Raw genomic sequence first — 19,881 nt, 5'->3', positions numbered from 1 at the left:
AACACTCTGATAGTCCACAGATTACAGAAAGCATCCAGATGTGCATCCGAAACTACTACTGGTGTTCCAGGGAACGATCAAATCGTAGGCTGTTAGTGACATTACTCCTATGGTTGAAAGTGCGCATGGTGACTGTTGTATTTAATCCCGATGCAATTTCTGTGTTTCATCAACACTCTTATAGTCCACAAATTACAGAATGCCTCCAGATGTTCATCGGAAACTACTACTGGTCTTCCAGGGAACGATCAAAGCGTAGACTGTTTGAGACATTACTCCCATGAAGGAAAGTGCACATGGTGACTGTTGTATTCAATCCCGATGCAATTTCTGTGTTTAATCAACACCCTGATAGTCCACAGATTACAGAATGCCTCCAGATGTGCATCGGAAACTACTACTGGTCTTACAGGGAACGATCAAATCGTAGACTGATTGAGACATTACTCCCGTGGAGGAAACAGCGCATGGTCATTGTTGTATTCAATCCCGATGCAATTTCTGTGTTTCATCAACGCTCTGATAGTCCACAGATTACAGAATGCCACCAGATGTGCATCGGAAACTACTACTGGTCTTCCAGGGAACGATCAAAGCGTAGACTGTTTGAGAATTACACCCATGGAGGAAAGTTCGCATGGTGACTGTTGGATTGAATCCCGATGCAACTTCTGTGTTTCTTGAACAATCTGATACTCCACAGATTACAGAATGCCACCAAATGTACATCGGAAACTACTACTGGTCTTCCAGGGAACGATCAAATCGTAGACTGATTAAGACATTACTCCCATGGAAGAAAGTGCGCATGGCGACTGTTGTATTCAATCCCGATGCAATTTCTGTGTTTCATCAACACTCTGATACTCCACAGATTACAGAATGCCTCCAGATGTGCACCGGAAACTACCACTGGTCTTCCAGGGATCAATCAGAGCGTAGAGTGTTTGAGACATTACTCCCATGAAGGGAAGTGAGCGTGGTGACTGTTGTATTCAATCCCGATGCAATTTCTGTGTTTCATCAACACTCTGACAGTCCACAGCTTACAGAATGCCTCCAGATGTGCATCGGAAACCACTACTGGTCTTCCAAGAACGATCAAAGCGTAGACTGTTTGAGACATTACTCCCATGGACGAAAGTGCGCATGGTGACAGTTGTATTCAATCCCGATGCAATTTCTGTTTTTCATCAACACTCTGATAGTCCACAAATTACGGAAAGCCTCCAGATGTGAATCGGAAACTACTACTGGTCTTCCAGGGAACGATCAAAGCGTAGACTGTTAGTGACATTACTCCCATGGAGGTAAGTGCGCATGGTGACTGTTGTATTCAATCCCGATGCAATATCTGTGTTTCATCAACACTCTGATAGTCCACAGATTAAAGAATGCCTCCAGATGTGCATCGGAAGCTACTACTGGTCTTCCAGGGAACGATCTAAGTGTAGACTGTTTGAGACATTACTCCCATGGAGGAAAGTGCGCATGGTGACTGTTGTAAACAATCCCGATGCAATTTCTGTGTTTCATCAACACTCTGATAGTCAACAGATTGCAGAATGCCTACTGATGTGCATCGGAAACCACTACTGGTCTTCCAGGGAACGATCAAAGCGTAGACTGTTTGAGACATTACTCCCATGGACGAAAGTGCGTGTGGTGACTGTTGTATTCAATCCCGATGCAATTTCTGTGTTTCACCAACACTCTGATAGTCCACAGATTAAAGAATGCCACCAGATGTGCACCGGAAACTACCACTGGTCTTCCAGGGATCAATCAGAGCGTAGAGTGTCTGAGACATTACTCCCATGAAGGGAACTGAGCATGGTGACAGTTGTATTCAATCCCGATGCAATTTTTGTGTTTCATCAACACTCTGATAGTCCACAAATTACGGAAAGCCTCCAGATGTGCATCGGAAACTACTACTGGTCTTCCAGGGAACGATCAAAGCGTAGACTGTTAGAGACATTACTCCCATGGAGGAAAGTGCGCGTGGTGACTGTTGTATTCAATCCCGATGCAATTTATGTGTTTCATCAACACTCTGATAGTCCACAGATTACAGAAAGCCAGCAGATGGGCATCGGAAACTACTACTGGTCTTCCAGGGAACGATCAAAGCGTAGACTGTTTGAGAATTACTCCCATGGAGGAAAGTTCGCATGCTGACTGTTGGATTCAGTCCCGATGCAATTTCTGTGTTTCATGAACAATCTGATACTCCACAGATTACAGAATGCCACCAGATGTGCATCGGAAACTACTACTGGTCTTCCAGGGAACGATCAAATCGTAGACTGTTTAAGACATTAGTCCCATGGAAGAAAGTGCGCATGGTGACTGTTGTATTCAATCCCGATGCAATTTCTGTGTTTCATAAACACTCTGATAGTCCACAGATAACAGAATGCCTCCAGATGTGCACCGGAAACTACTACTGGTCTTCCAGGGATCAATCAGAGCGTAGAGTGTCTGAGACATTACTCCCATGAAGGGAAGTGAGCATGGTGACTGTTGTATTCAATCCCGATGTAATTACTGTGTTTCATCAACACTCTGATAGTCCACAAATTACGGAAAGCCTCCAGATGTGCATCGGAAACTACTACTGGTCTTCCAGGCAACGATCAAAGCGTAGACTGTTAGAGACATTACTCCCATGGATGAAAGTACGCATGGTGACTGTTGTATTCAATCCCGATGCAATTTCTGTGTTTCATCAACACTCTGATAGTCCACAGATTACAGAATGCCACCAGATGTGCATCGGAAACTACCACAGATCTCCTGGGGAACGATCAAAGCGTAGACTGTTTAAGACATTACTCCCATGGAAGAAAGTGCGCATGGTGACTGTTGTATTCAATCCCGATGCAATTTCTGTGTTTCATCAACACTCTGATAGTCCACAGATTACAGAATGCCTGCAGATGTGCACCGGAAACTACTACTGGTCTTCCAGGGAACGATCAAAGAGTAGACTGTTTGAGACATTACTCCCACGGAGGAAAGTGCGCATGGTGACTGTTGGATTCAATCCCGATGCAATTTCTGTGTTTCATCAACAATCTGATAGTCCAAAGATTACAGATTGCCTCCATATGGGCACCGGAAACTACTACTGGTCTTCCAGGGAACGATCAAAGAGTAGACTGTTTGAGACATTACTCCCACGGAGGGAAGTGCGCATGGTGACTGTTGTATTCAATCCCGATGCAATTTATGTGTTTCATCAACACTCTGATAGTCCACAGATTACAGAATGCCACCAGATGTGCATCGGAAACTACTACTGGTCTTCTGGGGAACGATCAAAGCGTAGACTGTTTGAGACATTACCCCCGTGGTGGAAAGAGCGCATGGTGACTGTTGGATTCAATCCCGATGCAATTTCTGTGTTTCATCAACAATCTGATAGTCCAAAGATTACAGATTGCCTCCATATGGGCACCGGAAACTACTACTGGTCTTCCAGGGAACGATCAAAGAGTAGACTGTTTGAGACATTACTCCCGTGGAGGAAAGTGCGCATGGTGACTGTTGTATTCAATCCCGATGCAATTTCTGTGTTTCATCAACACTCTGATAGTCCACAGATTAAAGAATGCCTCCAGATGTGCATCGGAAGCTACTACTGGTCTTCCAGGGAACGATCTAAGTGTAGACTGTTTGAGACATTACTCCCATGGAGGAAAGTGCGCATGGTGACTGTTGTATTCAATCCCGATGCAATTTCTGTGTTTCATCAACACTCTGATAGTCAACAGATTGCAGAATGCCTACTGATGTGCATCGGAAACCACTACTGGTCTTCCAGGGAACGATCAAAGCGTAGACTGTTTGAGACATTACTCCCATGGACGAAAGTGCGCGTGGTGACTGTTGTATTCAATCCCGATGCAATTTCTGTGTTTCATCAACACTCTGATAGTCCACAAATTAAAGAATGCCACCAGATGTGCACCGGAAACTACCACTGGTCTTCCAGGGATCAATCAGAGCGTAGAGTGTCTGAGACATTACTCCCATGAAGGGAACTGAGCATGGTGACAGTTGTATTCAATCCCGATGCAATTTTTGTGTTTCATCAACACTCTGATAGTCCACAAATTACGGAAAGCCTCCAGATGTGCATCGGAAACTACTACTGGTCTTCCAGGGAACGATCAAAGCGTAGACTGTTAGAGACATTACTCCCATGGAGGAAAGTGCGCGTGGTGACTGTTGTATTCAATCCCGATGCAATTTCTGTGTTTCATCAACACTCTGATAGTCCACAGATTAAAGAATGCCACCAGATGTGCATCGGAAAATACTACTGGTCTTCCAGGGAACGATCAAAGCGTAGACTGTTTGAGACATTACTCCAATGGAGGAAAGTGCGCATGGTGACTGTTGTATACAATCCCGATGCAATTTCTGTCTTTCATCAAAACTCTGATAGTCAACAGATTACAGAATGCCTCCAGATGTGCATCGGAAACTACTACTTGTCTTCATCTACATCTACATCTACATCTACATGACTACTCTGCAATTCACATTTAAGTGCTTGGCAGAGGGTTCATCGAACCACAATCATACTATCTCTCTATTATTCCACTCCCGAACAGCGAGCGGGACAAAACGAACACCTAAAACTTTCTGTTCGAGCTCTGATTTCTCTTATTTTATTTTGATGATCATTCCTACCTATGTAGGTTGGGCTCAACAAAATATTTTTGCATTCGGAAGAGAAAGTTGGTGACTGAAATTTCGTAAAAGCTCTCGCCGCGACGAAAAACGTCTATGCTGTAATGACTTCCATCCCAACTCGTGTATCATATCTGCCACACTCTCTCCCCTATAACGCGATAATACAAAACGAGCTGCCCTTCTTTGCACCCACTCGATGTCCTCCGTCAATCCCACCAGGTAAGGATCCCACACCTTCCAGGGAACGATCAAAGAGTTGACTGTTTGAGACATTACTCCCATGGAGGAAAGAGCGCATGGTGATTGTTGTATTCAATCCCGATGCAATTTCTGTGTTTCATCAACACTCTGATAGTCCACAGATTACAGAAAGCCAGCAGATGGGCATCGGAAACTACTACTGGTCTTCCAGGGAACGATCAAAGCGTAGACTGTTTGAGAATTACTCCCATGGAGGAAAGTTCGCATGCTGACTGTTGGATTCAGTCCCGATGCAATTTCTGTGTTTCAAGAACAATCTGATACTCCACAGATTACAGAATGCCACCAGATGTGCATCGGAAACTACTACTGGTCTTCCAGGGAACGATCAAATCGTAGACTGTTTAAGACATTAGTCCCATGGAAGAAAGTGCGCATGGTGACTGTTGTATTCAATCCCGATGCAATTTCTGTGTTTCATAAACACTCTGATAGTCCACAGATAACAGAATGCCTCCAGATGTGCACCGGAAACTACTACTGGTCTTCCAGGGATCAATCAGAGCGTAGAGTGTCTGAGACATTACTCCCATGAAGGGAAGTGAGCATGGTGACTGTTGTATTCAATCCCGATGTAATTACTGTGTTTCATCAACACTCTGATAGTCCACAAATTACGGAAAGCCTCCAGATGTGCATCGGAAACTACTACTGGTCTTCCAGGCAACGATCAAAGCGTAGACTGTTAGAGACATTACTCCCATGGATGAAAGTACGCATGGTGACTGTTGTATTCAATCCCGATGCAATTTCTGTGTTTCATCAACACTCTGATAGTCCACAGATTACAGAATGCCACCAGATGTGCATCGGAAACTACCACAGATCTCCTGGGGAACGATCAAAGCGTAGACTGTTTAAGACATTACTCCCATGGAAGAAAGTGCGCATGGTGACTGTTGTATTCAATCACGATGCAATTTCTGTGTTTCATCAACACTCTGATAGTCCACAGATTACAGAATGCCTGCAGATGTGCACCGGAAACTACTACTGGTCTTCCAGGGAACGATCAAAGAGTAGACTGTTTGAGACATTACTCCCACGGAGGAAAGTGCGCATGGTGACTGTTGGATTCAATCCCGATGCAATTTCTGTGTTTCATCAACAATCTGATAGTCCAAAGATTACAGATTGCCTCCATATGGGCACCGGAAACTACTACTGGTCTTCCAGGGAACGATCAAAGAGTAGACTGTTTGAGACATTACTCCCACGGAGGGAAGTGCGCATGGTGACTGTTGTATTCAATCCCGATGCAATTTATGTGTTTCATCAACACTCTGATAGTCCACAGATTACAGAATGCCACCAGATGTGCATCGGAAACTACTACTGGTCTTCTGGGGAACGATCAAAGCGTAGACTGTTTGAGACATTACCCCCGTGGTGAAAAGAGCGCATGGTGATTGTTGTATTCAATCCCGATGCAATTTCTATGTTTCATCAACACTCTGATAGTCCACAGATTACAGAATGCCACCAGATGTGCATCGGAAACTACTACTGGTCTTCCAGGGAACGATCAAAGCGTAGGCTGTTTGAGAATTACTCCCATGGAGGAAAGTTCGCATGGTGACTGTTGGATTCAATCCCGATTCAATTTCTGTGTTTCATCAACAATCTGATAGTCCACAGATTACAGATTGCCTCCATATGGGCACCGGAAACTACTACTGGTCTTCCAGGGATCAATCAGAGCGTAGAGTGTTTGAGACATTACTCCCATGAAGGGAAGTGAGCATGGTGACTGTTGTATTCAATCCCGATGCAATTACTGTGTTTCATCAAAACTCTGATAGTCCACAGATTACAGAATGCCTCCAGATGTGCATCAGGAACCACTACTGGTCTTCGAGGGAACGATCAAAGCGTAGACTGTTTGAGACATTACTCCCATGGACGAAAGTGCGCATAGTGACAGTTGTATTCAATCCCGATGCAATTTCTGTGTTTCATCAACACTCTGATAGTCCACAAATTACGGAAAGCCTCCAGATGTGCATCGGAAACTACTACTGGTCTTCCAGGGAACGATCAAAGCGTAGACTGTTACAGACATTACTCCCTTGGAGGAAAGTGCGCATGGTGAATGTTGTATTCAATCCTGATGCTATTTCTGTGTTTCATCAACACTCTGATAATCCACAGATTACAGAATGCCACCAGATGTGCATCGGAAACTACTAGTGGTCTTCCAGGGAACGATCAAAGCGTAGACTGTTTGAGACATTACTCCCATGGAGGAAAGTGCGCATGGTGACTGTTGTATTCAATCCCGATGCAATTTCTGTGTTTCATCAACACTCTGATAGTCCACAGATTACAGAATGACATCAGATGTGTATCGGAAAATACTACTGGTATTCCAGGGAACGATCAAAGCGTAGACTGTTTCAGACATTACTCCCATGGAGGAAAGTGCGGATGGTGACTGTTGTATTCAATCCCGGTGCAATTTCTGTGTTTCATCAACATTCTGATAGTCCACAGATTACAGAATGCCACAAGGTGTGCAGCGGAAACTACTACTGGTCTTCCAGGGAACGATCAAAGCGTAGGCTGTTTGAGACTTTACCCCCATGGAGGAAACTGCTCATGGAGACTGATGTATTCAATCCCGATGCAATATCTGTGTTTCATGAACAGTCTGATAGTCCACAGATTACAGAAAGCATAGAGATGTGCATCGGTAACTATTACTGGTCTTCCAGGTAACTATCAAAGCGTAGCCTGTAGAGTCATTACTCCCATGGACGAAAGTGCGCATGGTGACTGTTGTATTCAATCCCGATGCAATATCTGTGTTTCATCAACACTCTGATAGTCTACAGATTACAGAATGCCATTAGATGTGCATCGGGAACTACTACTGGTCTTCCAGGGAACGATCAAAGCGTAGACTGTTTGAGACATTACTCCCGTGGAGGAAAGTGCGCATGGTGACTGTTGTATTCAATCCCGATGCAATTTCTGTGTTTCATCAACACTCTGATGGTCCACAGATTACAGAATGCCTCCAGATGTGCATCGGAAACTACTACTGGTCTTCCAGGGAACGATCAAAGCGTAGAGTGTTTGAGACATTACTCCCATGGAGGAAAGTGCGCATGGTGACTGTTGTATTCAATTCCGATTCAATTCTGTGTTTCATCAACACTCTGATAGAATACAGATTACAGAATGACATCAGATGTGTATCGGAAAATACTACTGGTATTCCAGGGAACGATCAAAGCGTAGACTGTTTCAGACATTACTCCCATGGAGGAAAGTGCGGATGGTGACTGTTGTATTCAATCCCGGTGCAATTTCTGTGTTTCATCAACATTCCGATAGTCCACAGATTACAGAATGCCACAAGGTGTGCAGCGGAAACTACTACTGGTCTTCCAGGGAACGATCAAAGCGTAGGCTGTTTGAGACTTTACCCCCATGGAGGAAACTGCTCATGGAGACTGATGTATTCAATCCCGATGCAATATCTGTGTTTCATGAACAGTCTGATAGTCCACAGATTACAGAAAGCATAGAGATGTGCATCGGTAACTATTACTGGTCTTCCAGGTAACTATCAAAGCGTAGCCTGTAGAGTCATTACTCCCATGGACGAAAGTGCGCATGGTGACTGTTGTATTCAATCCCGATGCAATATCTGTGTTTCATCAACACTCTGATAGTCTACAGATTACAGAATGCCATTAGATGTGCATCGGGAACTACTACTGGTCTTCCAGGGAACGATCAAAGCGTAGACTGTTTGAGACTTTGCTCCCATGGAGGAAACTGCGCATGGAGACTGTTGTATTCAATCCCAATGCAATTTCTGTGTTTCATCAACAATCTGATAGTCCACAGATTACAGAAAGCATCCAGATGCGCATCGGCAACTACTACTGGTCTTCCAGGGAACTATCAACGATCAAAGCGTAGACTCTTAGAGACATTACTCCCATGGAGGTAAGTGCTCAGGGTGACTTTTGTATTCAATCCCGATGCAATTTCTGTGTTTCATCAACACTCTGATAGTCAACAGATTACAGAATGCCTCCAGATGTGCATCGGAAACTACTACTGGTCTTCCAGGGAGCGATCAAAGAGTAGACTGTTTGAGACATTACTCCCATGGACGAAAGTGCGCATGGTGACAGTTGTATTCAATCCCGATGCAATTTCTGTGTTTCATCAACACTCTGATAGTCCACAGATTACAGAATGCCTCCAGATGTGCATCGGAAACTACTACTGGTCTTCCAGGGAACGATCAAAACGTAAACTCTTTGAGACATTACCCCCATGGAGGTAAGTGCACAGGGAGACTGTTGTATTCAATCCCGATGCAATTTCTGTGTTTCATCAACACTCTGATAGTCTACAGATTACAGAATGTCACCAGATGTGCATCGGAAACTACTACTGGTCTTCCAGGGAACAATCAAAGCGTAGACTGTTTGAGACATTACTCCCGTGGAGGAAAGTGCGCATGGTGACTGTTGTATTCAATCCCGATGCAATTTCTGTGTTTCATCAACACTCTGATAGTCCACAGATTACAGAATGCCTCCAGATGTGCATCGGAAACTACTACTGGTCTTCCAGGGATTAATCAGAGCGTAGAGTGTTTGAGACATTACTCCCATGAAGGGAAGTGAGCATGGTGAATGTTGTATTCAATCCCGATGACATTTCTGTGTTTCATCAACACTCTGATAGTCAACAGATTACAGAATGCCTCCAGATGTGCATCGGAAACTACTACTGGTCTTCCAGGGAACGATCAAATGGTAGACTGTTTGAGACATTACTCCCACGGAGGAAAGTGCGCATGGTGACTGTTGTATTCAATCCCGATGCAATTTATGTGTTTCATCAACACTCTGATAGTCCACAGATTACAGAATGCCACCAGATGTGCATCGGAAACTACTACTGGTCTTCTGGGGAACGATCAAATCGTAGACTGTTTGAGACATTACTCCCGTGGAGGAAAGAGCGCATGGTGATTGTTGTATTCAATCCCGATGCAATTTCTGTGTTTCATCAACACTCTGATAGTCCACAGATTACAGCATGCCACCAGATGTGCATCGGAAACTACTACTGGTCTTCCAGGGAACGATCAAAGCGTAGGCTGTTTGAGAATTACACCCATGGAGGAAAGTTCGCATGGTGACTGTTGGATTCAATCCCGATGCAATTTCTGTGTTTCATCAACAATCTGATAGTCCACAGATTACAGATTGCCTCCATATGGGCACCGGAAACTACTACTGGTCTTCCAGGGATCAATCAGAGCGTAGAGTGTTTGAGACATTACTCCCATGAAGGGAAGTGAGCATGGTGCCTGTTGTATTCAATCACGATGCAATTACTGTGTTTCATCAACACTCTGATAGTCCACAGATTACAGAATGCCTCCAGATGTGCATCGGAAACTACTACTGGTCTTCCAGGGAACGATCAAAGCGCAAACTCTTTGAGACATTACCCCCATGGAGGTAAGTGCACAGGGAGACTGTTGTATTCAATCCCGATGCAATTTCTGTGTTTCATCAACACTCTGATAGCCTACAGATTACAGAATGTCACCAGATGTGCATCGGAAACTACTACTGGTCTTCCAGGGAACAATCAAAGCGTAGACTGTTTGAGACATTACTCCCGTGGAGGAAAGTGCGCATGGTGATTGTTGTATTCAATCCCGATGCAATTTCTGTGTTTCATCAACACTCTGATAGTCCACAGATTACAGAATGCCTCCAGATGTGCATCGGAAACTACTACAGGTCTTCCAGGGATCAATCAGAGCGTAGAGTGTTTGAGACATTACTCCCATGAAGGGAAGTGAGCATGGTGAATGTTGTATTCAATCCCGATGACATTTCTGTGTTTCATCAACACTCTGATAGTCAACAGATTACAGAATGCCTCCAGATGTGCATCGGAAACTACTACTGGTCTTCCAGGGAACGATCAAATAGTAGACTGTTTGAGACATTACTCCCACGGAGGAAAGTGCTCATGGTGACTGTTGTATTCAATCCCGATGCAATTTATGTGTTTCATCAACACTCTGATAGTACACAGATTACAGAATGCCACCAGATGTGCATCGGAAACTACTACTGGTCTTCTGGGGAACGATCAAAGCGTAGACTGTTTGAGACATTACTCCCGTGGAGGAAAGAGCGCATGGTGATTGTTGTATTCAATCCCGATGCAATTTCTGTGTTTCATCAACACTCTGATAGTCCACAGATTACAGCATGCCACCAGATGTGCATCGGAAACTACTACTGGTCTTCCAGGGAACGATCAAAGCGTAGGCTGTTTGAGAATTACTCCCATGGAGGAAAGTTCGCATGGTGACTGTTGGATTCAATCCCGATGCAATTTCTGTGTTTCATCAACAATCTGATAGTCCACAGATTACAGATTGCCTCCATATGTGCACCGGAAACTACTACTGGTCTTCCAGGGATCAATCAGAGCGTAGAGTGTTTGAGACATTACTCCCAGGAAGGGAAGTGAGCATGGTGCCTGTTGTATTCAATCACGATGCAATTACTGTGTTTCATCAACACTCTGATAGTCCACAGATTACAGAATGCCTCCAGATGTGCATCAGGAACCACTACTGGTCTTCGAGGGAACGATCAAAGCGTAGACTGTTTGAGACATTGCTCCCATGGACGAAAGTGCGCATAGTGACAGTTGTATTCAATCCCGATGCAATTTCTGTGTTTCATCAACACTCTGATAGTCCACAAATTACGGAAAGCCTCCAGATGTGCATCGGAAACTACTACTGGTCTTCCAGGGAACGAACAAAGCGTAGACTGTTACAGACATTACTCCCTTGGAGGAAAGTGCGCATGGTGAATGTTGTATTCAATCCTGATGCAATTTCTGTGTTTCATCAACACTCTGATAATCCACAGATTACAGAATGCCTCCAGATGTGCATCGGAAACCACTACTGGTCTTCCAGGGAACGATCAAAGCGTAGACTGTTTAAGACATTACTCCCATGGACGAAAGTGCGCATGGTGACTGTTGTATTCAATCCCGATGCAATTTCTGTGTTTCATCAACACTCTGATAGTCCACAGATTACAGAATGCCTCCAGATGTGCATCGGAAACTACTACTGGTCTTCCAGGGATCAATCAGAGCGTAGAGTGTTTGAGACATTACTCCCATGAAGGGAAGTGAGCATGGTGAATGTTGTATTCAATCCCGATGACATTTCTGTGTTTCATCAACACTCTGATAGTCAACAGATTACAGAATGCCTCCAGATGTGCATCGGAAACTACTACTGGTCTTCCAGGGAACGATCAAATAGTAGACTGTTTGAGACATTACTCCCACGGAGGAAAGTGCGCATGGTGACTGTTGTATTCTATCCCGATGCAATTTATGTGTTTCATCAACACTCTGATAGTCCACAGATTACAGAATGCCACCAGATGTGCATCGGAAACTACTACTGGTCTTCTGGGGAACGATCAAATCGTAGACTGTTTGAGACATTACTCCCGTGGAGGAAAGAGCGCATGGTGATTGTTGTATTCAATCCCGATGCAATTTCTGTGTTTCATCAACACTCTGATAGTCCACAGATTACAGCATGCCACGAGATGTGCATCGGAAACTACTACTGGTCTTCCAGGGAACGATCAAAGCGTAGGCTGTTTGAGAATTACTCCCATGGAGGAAAGTTCGCATGGTGACTGTTGGATTCAATCCCGATGCATTTCTGTGTTTCATCAACAATCCGATAGTCCACAGATTACAGATTGCCTCCATATGTGCACCGGAAACTACTACTGGTCTTCCAGGGATCAATCAGAGCGTAGAGTGTTTGAGACATTACTCCCATGAAGGGAAGTGAGCATGGTGCCTGTTGTATTCAATCACGATGCAATTACTGTGTTTCATCAACACTCTGATAGTCCACAGATTACAGAATGCCTCCAGATGTGCATCGGAAACTACTACTGGTCTTCCAGGGAACGATCAAAGCGTAAACTCTTTGAGACATTACCCCCATGGAGGTAAGTGCACAGGGAGACTGTTGTATTCAATCCCGATGCAATTTCTGTGTTTCATCAACACTCTGATAGTCTACAGATCACAGAATGTCACCAGATGTGCATCGGAAACTACTACTGGTCTTCCAGGGAACAATCAAAGCGTAGACTGTTTGAGACATTACTCCCGTGGAGGAAAGTGCGCATGGTGACTGTTGTATTCAATCCCGATGCAATTTCTGTGTTTCATCAACACTCTGATAGTCCACAGATTACAGAATGCCTCCAGATGTGCATCGGAAACTACTACTGGTCTTCCGGGGATCAATCAGAGCGTAGAGTGTTTGAGACATTACTCCCATGAAGGGAAGTGAGCATGGTGAATGTTGTATTCAATCCCGATGACATTTCTGTGTTTCATCAACACTCTGATAGTCAACAGATTACAGAATGCCTCCAGATGTGCATCGGAAACTACTAGTGGTCTTCCAGGTAACGATCAAATAGTAGACTGTTTGAGACATTACTCCCACGGAGGAAAGTGCGCATGGTGACTGTTGTATTCAATCCCGATGCAATTTATGTGTTTCATCAACACTCTGATAGTCCACAGATTACAGAATGCCACCAGATGTGCATCGGAAACTACTACTGGTCTTCTGGGGAACGATCAAAGCGTAGACTGTTTGAGACATTACTCCCGTGGAGGAAAGAGCGCATGGTGATTGTTGTATTCAATCCCGATGCAATTTCTGTGTTTCATCAACTCTCTGATAGTCCACAGATTACAGCATGCCACCAGATGTGCATCGGAAACTACTACTGGTCTTCCAGGGAACGATCAAAGCGTAGGCTGTTTGAGAATTACTCCCATGGAGGAAAGTTTGCATGGTGACTGTTGGATTCAATCCCGATGCAATTTCTGTGTTTCATCAACAATCTGATAGTCCACAGATTACAGATTGCCTCCATATGTGCACCGGAAACTACTACTGGTCTTCCAGGGATCAATCAGAGCGTAGAGTGTTTGAGACATTACTCCCAGGAAGGGAAGTGAGCATGGTGCCTGTTGTATTCAATCACGATGCAATTACTGTGTTTCATCAACACTCTGATAGTCCACAGATTACAGAATGCCTCCAGATGTGCATCAGGAACCACTACTGGTCTTCCAGGGAACGATCAAAGCGCAAACTCTTTGAGACTTTGCTCCCATGGACGAAAGTGCGCATAGTGACAGTTGTATTCAATCCCGATGCAATTTCTGTGTTTCATCAACACTCTGATAGTCCACAAATTACGGAAAGCCTCCAGATGTGCATCGGAAACTACTACTGGTCTTCCAGGGAACGAGCAAAGCGTAGACTGTTACAGAAATTACTCCCTTGGAGGAAAGTGCGCATGGTGAATGTTGTATTCAATCCTGATGCAATTTCTGTGTTTCATCAACACTCTGATAATCCACAGATTACAGAATGCCTCCAGATGTGCATCGGAAACCACTACTGGTCTTCCAGGGAACGATCAAAGCGTAGACTGTTTGAGACATTACTCCCATGGACGAAAGTGCGCATGGTGACTGTTGTATTCAATCCCGATGCAATTTCTGTGTTTCATCAACACTCTGATAGTCCACAGATTACAGAATGCCACCAGATGTGCATCGGAAACTACTACTGGTCTTCCAGGGAACGATCAAAGCGTAGACTGTTTAAGACATTACTCCCATGGAGGAAAGTGCGCCTGGTGACTGTTGTATACAATCCCGATGGAATTTCTGTGTTTCATCAACACTCTGATAGTCAACAGATTACAGAATGCCTCCAGATGTGCATCGGAAACTACTACTGGTCTTCCAGGGAACGATCAAAGAGAAGACTGTTTGAGACATTACTCCCACGGATGAGAGTGCGCATGGTGACTGTTGTATTCAATCCTGATGCAATTTATGTGTTTCATCAACACTCTGATAGTCCACAGATTACAGAATGCCACCAGATGTGCATCGGAAACTACCACAGATCTCCTGGGGAACGATCAAAGCGTAGACTGTTTAAGACATTACTCCCATGGAAGAAAGTGCGCATGGTGACTGTTGTATTCAATCCCGATGCAATTTCTGTGTTTCATCAACACTCTGATAGTCCACAGATTACAGAATGCCTGCAGATGTGCACCGGAAACTACTACTGGTCTTCCAGGGAACGATCAAATAGTAGACTGTTTGAGACATTACTCCCACGGAGGAAAGTGCACAGGGAGACTGTTGTATTCAATCCCGATGCAATTTCTGTGTTTCATCAACACTCTGATAGTCTACAGATCACAGAATGTCACCAGATGTGCATCGGAAACTACTACTGGTCTTCCAGGGAACAATCAAAGCGTAGACTGTTTGAGACATTACTCCCGTGGAGGAAAGTGCGCATGGTGACTGTTGTATTCAATCCCGATGCAATTTCTGTGTTTCATCAACACTCTGATAGTCCACAGATTACAGAATGCCTCCAGATGTGCATCGGAAACTACTACTGGTCTTCCGGCGATCAATCAGATCGTAGAGTGTTTGAGACATTACTCCCATGAAGGGAAGTGAGCATGGTGAATGTTGTATTCAATCCCGATGACATTTCTGTGTTTCATCAACACTCTGATAGTCAACAGATTACAGAATGCCTCCAGATGTGCATCGGAAACTACTAGTGGTCTTCCAGGGAACGATCAAATAGTAGACTGTTTGAGACATTACTCCCACGGAGGAAAGTGCGCATGGTGACTGTTGTATTCAATCCCGATGCAATTTATGTGTTTCATCAACACTCTGATAGTCCACAGATTACAGAATGCCACCAGATGTGCATCGGAAACTACTACTGGTCTTCTGGGGAACGATCAAAGCGTAGACTGTTTGAGACATTACTCCCGTGGAGGAAAGAGCGCATGGTGATTGTTGTATTCAATCCCGATGCAATTTCTGTGTTTCATCAACTCTCTGATAGTCCACAGATTACAGCATGCCACCAGATGTGCATCGGAAACTACTACTGGTCTTCCAGGGAACGATCAAAGCGTAGGCTGTTTGAGAATTACTCCCATGGAGGAAAGTTTGCATGGTGACTGTTGGATTCAATCCCGATGCAATTTCTGTGTTTCATGAACAATCTGATACTCCACAGATTACAGATTGCCTCCATATGTGCACCGGAAACTACTACTGGTCTTCCAGGGATCAATCAGAGCGTAGAGTGTTTGAGACATTACTCCCAGGAAGGGAAGTGAGCATGGTGCCTGTTGTATTCAATCTGATGCAATTAATGTGTTTCATCAACACTCTGATAGTCCACAGATTACAGAATGCCTCCAGATGTGCATCAGGAACCACTACTGGTCTTCGAGGGAACGATCAAAGCGTAGACTGTTTGAGACATTGCTCCCATGGACGAAAGTGCGCATAGTGACAGTTGTATTCAATCCCGATGCAATTTCTGTGTTTCATCAACACTCTGATAGTCCACAAATTACGGAAAGCCTCCAGATGTGCATCGGAAACTACTACTGGTCTTCCAGGGAACGAACAAAGCGTAGACTGTTACAGACATTACTCCCTTGGAGGAAAGTGCGCATGGTGAATGTTGTATTCAATCCTGATGCAATTTCTGTGTTTCATCAACACTCTGATAATCCACAGATTACAGAATGCCTCCAGATGTGCATCGGAAACCACTACTGGTCTTCCAGGGAACGATCAAAGCGTAGACTGTTTGAGACATTACTCCCATGGACGAAAGTGCGCATGGTGACTGTTGTATTCAATCCCGATGCAATTTCTGTGTTTCATCAACACTCTGATAGTCCACAGATTACAGAATGCCACCAGATGTGCATCGGAAACTACTACTGGTCTTCCAGGGAACGATCAAAGCGTAGACTGTTTGAGACATTACTCCCATGGAGGAAAGTGCGCATGGTGACTGTTGTATACAATCCCGATGGAATTTCTGTGTTTCATCAACACTCTGATAGTCAACAGATTACAGAATGCCTCCAGATGTGCATCGGAAACTACTACTGGTCTTTCAGGGAACGATCAAAGCGTAAACTCTTTGAGACATTACCCCCATGGAGGTAAGTGCACAGGGAGACTGTTGTATTCAATCCCGATGCAATTTCTGTGTTTCATCAACACTCTGATAGTCTACAGATCACAGAATGTCACCAGATGTGCATCGGAAACTACTACTGGTCTTCCAGGGAACAATCAAAGCGTAGACTGTTTGAGACATTACTCCCGTGGAGGAAAGTGCGCATGGTGACTGTTGTATTCAATCCCGATGCAATTTCTGTGTTTCATCAACACTCTGATAGTCCACAGATTACAGAATGCCTCCAGATGTGCATCGGAAACTACTACTGGTCTTCCGGGGATCAATCAGAGCGTAGAGTGTTTGAGACATTACTCCCATGAAGGGAAGTGAGCATGGTGAATGTTGTATTCAATCCCGATGACATTTCTGTGTTTCATCGACACTCTGATAGTCAACAGATTACAGAATGCCTCCAGATGTGCATCGGAAACTACTAGTGGTCTTCCAGGGAACGATCAAATAGTAGACTGTTTGAGACATTACTCCCACGGAGGAAAGTGCGCATGGTGACTGTTGTATTCAATCCCGATGCAATTTATGTGTTTCATCAACACTCTGATAGTCTACAGATTACAGAATGCCACCAGATGTGCATCGGAAACTACTACTGGTCTTCTGGGGAACGATCAAAGCGTAGACTGTTTGAGACATTACTCCCGTGGAGGAAAGAGCGCATGGTGATTGTTGTATTCAATCCCGATGCAATTTCTGTGTTTCATCAACTCTCTGATAGTCCACAGATTACAGCATGCCACCAGATGTGCATCGGAAACTACTACTGGTCTTCCAGGGAACGATCAAAGCGTAGGCTGTTTGAGAATTACTCCCATGGAGGAAAGTTTGCATGGTGACTGTTGGATTCAATCCCGATGCAATTTCTGTGTTTCATCAACAATCTGATAGTCCACAGATTACAGATTGCCTCCATATGTGCACCGGAAACTACTACTGGTCTTCCAGGGATCAATCAGAGCGTAGAGTGTTTGAGACATTACTCCCAGGAAGGGAAGTGAGCATGGTGCCTGTTGTATTCAATCACGATGCAATTACTGTGTTTCATCAACACTCTGATAGTCCACAGATTACAGAATGCCTCCAGATGTGCATCAGGAACCACTACTGGTCTTCGAGGGAACGATCAAAGCGTAGACTGTTTGAGACATTGCTCCCATGGACGAAAGTGCGCATAGTGACAGTTGTATTCAATCCCGATGCAATTTCTGTGTTTCATCAACACTCTGATAGTCCACAAATTACGGAAAGCCTCCAGATGTGCATCGGAAACTACTACTGGTCTTCCAGGGAACGAACAAAGCGTAGACTGTTACAGACATTACTCCCTTGGAGGAAAGTGCGCATGGTGAATGTTGTATTCAATCCTGATGCAATTTCTGTGTTTCATCAACACTCTGATAATCCACAGATTACAGAATGCCTCCAGATGTGCATCGGAAACCACTACTGGTCTTCCAGGGAACGATCAAAGCGTAGACTGTTTGAGACATTACTCCCATGGACGAAAGTGCGCATGGTGACTGTTGTATTCAATCCCGATGCAATTTCTGTGTTTCATCAACACTCTGATAGTCCACAGATTACAGAATGCCACCAGATGTGCATCGGAAACTACTACTGGTCTTCCAGGGAACGATCAAAGCGTAGACTGTTTGAGACATTACTCCCATGGAGGAAAGTGCGCATGGTGACTGTTGTATACAATCCCGATGGAATTTCTGTGTTTCATCAACACTCTGATAGTCAACAGATTACAGAATGCCTCCAGATGTGCATCGGAAACTACTACTGGTCTTCCAGGGAACGATCAAAGAGAAGACTGTTTGAGACATCACTCCCACGGATGAAAGTGCGCATGGTGACTGTTGTATTCAATCCTGATGCAATTTATGTGTTTCATCAACACTCTGATAGTCCACAGATTACAGAATGCCACCAGATGTGCATCGGAAACTACCACAGATCTCCTGGGGAACGATCAAAGCGTAGACTGTTTAAGACATTACTCCCATGGAAGAAAGTGCGCATGGTGACTGTTGTATTCAATCCCGATGCAATTTCTGTGTTTCATCAACACTCTGATAGTCCACAGATTACAGAATGCCTGCAGATGTGCACCGCAAACTACTACTGGTCTTCCAGGGAACGATCAAAGAGTAGACTGTTTGAGACATTACTCCCACGGAGGAAAGTGCGCATGGTGACTGTTGGATTCAATCCCGATGCAATTTCTGTGTTTCATCAACAATCTGATAGTCCACAGATTACAGATTGCCTCCATATGGGCACCGGAAACTACTACTGGTCTTCCAGGGAACGATCAAAGAATTGACTGTTTGAGACATTACTCCCACGGAGGGAAGTGCGCATGGTGACTGTTGTATTCAATCCCGATGCAATTTATGTGTTTCATCAACACTCTGATAGTCCACAGATTACAGAATGCCACCAGATGTGCATCGGAAACTACTACTGGTCTTCTGGGGAACGATCAAAGCGTAGACTGTTTGAGACATTACCCCCGTGGTGGAAAGAGCGCATGGTGATTGTTGTATTCAATCCCGATGCAATTTCTGTGTTTCATTAACACTCTGATAGTCCACAGATTACAGAATGCCACCAGATGTGCATCGGAAACTACTACTGGTCTTCCAGGGAACGATCAAAGCGTAGGCTGTTTGAGAATTACTCCCATGGAGGAAAGTTCGCATGGTGAC

Source organism: Schistocerca gregaria, unplaced genomic scaffold (genome assembly GCF_023897955.1).
Source record: "Schistocerca gregaria isolate iqSchGreg1 unplaced genomic scaffold, iqSchGreg1.2 ptg000515l, whole genome shotgun sequence".
Classification (NCBI taxonomy): Eukaryota; Metazoa; Arthropoda; class Insecta; order Orthoptera; family Acrididae; genus Schistocerca; species Schistocerca gregaria.
This window is presented reverse-complemented; position numbering follows the sequence as displayed.